The 2100-nt window shown below is 36.2% G+C and overlaps 1 pseudogene; it reads right to left on the reverse strand.

Moving 5' to 3' along the window:
- Positions 1–217: 217 nt before the first annotated feature.
- LOC118849749 lies at positions 218–1160 on the reverse strand (annotated as a pseudogene).
- Between the last annotated feature and the right edge of the window lie 940 nt (positions 1161–2100).

The following is a 2100-nucleotide window of genomic DNA, read 5'->3' on the forward strand; positions in this document are numbered from 1 at the left end:
TTTGGCTGGACTGGTGGATCAGGTGCCACAGCACAGGATAGATATTAACAAAAGAGATGAGGTGAGGAAGAGGAGATGCTTGATCATTCTTGGTTTCTCAGTCTAAGCAAAGGAACTGTGAGAAGGCTAAATTGACTAGACTATGTAAAGGGTGATTAGCAAGAGAAAAGAAACAGGTTACTGAATATTTCCCTAATATTATTCAGCTTTTGGTCTGCTATTGCTTTGAGAGAAATGCAATCCTTTTGACTGAATCTGTAAAAGCTTAGATGACTTGCTTATTCCTCAGGGTGTAAATAAAGGGTTTCATCACAGGGGCCACTAAAGTGGTGAGCACTGACACCACCTTGCTCAAAGTCGCCCCTTCCTTTACAGAAGGTTTAATGTATATAAAGATGCAGCTTCCATAAGAGATAGGAACAACAATCATGTGGGAGGAACAAGTGGAAAAGGCCTTTTTCCTTTGCTGGACAGAGGGGAATCTTAAAATAGTCCTGATGATATATCTACAAGAAAGAACTACTAACACTAAAGTAATGATAAGTGTCAACACAGCAAAAGCTGTGATTATTTTATCTTTTCTATGAATTCTGTGTCAGAACATGTGATCTCTAGTATTGGTGATACATCACAGCCAAAATGATCAATGACATTGGAGTCACAGAATTCCAGTTGGAGACCCAGGTTAAGTGGTGGGAGGATAATCATCAGTCCAGCCATCCAAGAACTCAGGATGAGCTTATTATAAACTTTGCTATTCATGATAGTTGTATAGTGTAGAGGTCTGCAGATGGCCACATAGCAGTCATAGGATGTGGCAGTCAGGAAGAAAAATTCTGTTGCTCTGAAGAGAATGACAAAAAATATTTGGTGGCACATCCATTATAAGTAATGGTATTGTCCCCAGTGGACATGCTGTATAGGAATTTGGGAATACAGGCAGTTGTAAAGGACAATTCTAAGAAGGAAAATTTTCAGAGGAAAAAATACATGGGGGCTTTCAGGTGGGGATCTATCAAAGTGAGGGTGATGATGGTCAAGTTCCCAGTTACACTCAGCATATAGGTAAATAACAGAAAGCTAAAAAGTAGAATCTACAGCTGTGGGTCATCTGTTAGTCCCCAAAGAATGAATAATGTTATACCTGAATGGTTTTGCATCCCTGGTTTCTGACTTTTGATGGCCCTATGTATAAAAACAAACAGATTAGATTTGAAGAAAAAACATGACAAAATGAGCTAACAATGGAATTTTGATGGAAAAGCCAAATAATTTAGGTACCCCTTTTTCTTTAACTTGATAGAAAATCATCCCAGTGACCAGATCAAATACCTTCACAGCTGTGGTCAAGGAGAGTTCTTAACTAAACCTGGAATAGAGGAAATTGTAAAGGATAAACAGATAGTTTCAATTATATAAAATTGAAAACTTTTGTCCTGACAAAAATCATTGTAATTAGGAAAAGATTGAAAGTGGTCAAATGGTGAAAATTTTTTTGCATCAAGGATCTTTGATAAGAGTCTAATATACTGAAGGAAGTATCACAAATATACACACAAAGAGCCATTCCACAATAGATAATTGGTTACAGGATATGATTAACAGATGAGTTGTGAACTATTAACAATCACAAGAAAGATTTCCCCAAATCTCTAATAGTAAGAGAAATGCAAATGAAGATAACTTTATTTTTTATTTCATTCCTAGAAAATTGGCAAGGATGATAAAAGATGAGGACAGTCAATGATAGAGGGATTGCTGGGGCTATTCTAGAAAGCAATTCGGAATTGTGTTCTTTTAAAAAAGTGACTAAAATATCTACAACCCAGAGATCCCCCTGTTCATCGTATACTCATAAAAGGTCAAAGAATGGTCCCATGTGCATCAAAATATTCATATAAGCAATTTCTTTTTGATAACAAAGAAATTGGAGAATGGCTCAACCAATTGTGGTACAAGAATATAATGCAATATACATGGAATGATGAATATGAAGAATTAATAGAATCATGGGAAGACTCAGAATGACATAAAGAGAGACAATAAAATATGTACAATGATTACAGTAATTTCGATGGAAAGGATGCTTTCTCCACTCCA

The sequence above is a fragment of the Trichosurus vulpecula genome, chromosome 5 (assembly GCF_011100635.1).
Source record: "Trichosurus vulpecula isolate mTriVul1 chromosome 5, mTriVul1.pri, whole genome shotgun sequence".
Lineage (NCBI taxonomy): Eukaryota > Metazoa > Chordata > Mammalia > Diprotodontia > Phalangeridae > Trichosurus > Trichosurus vulpecula.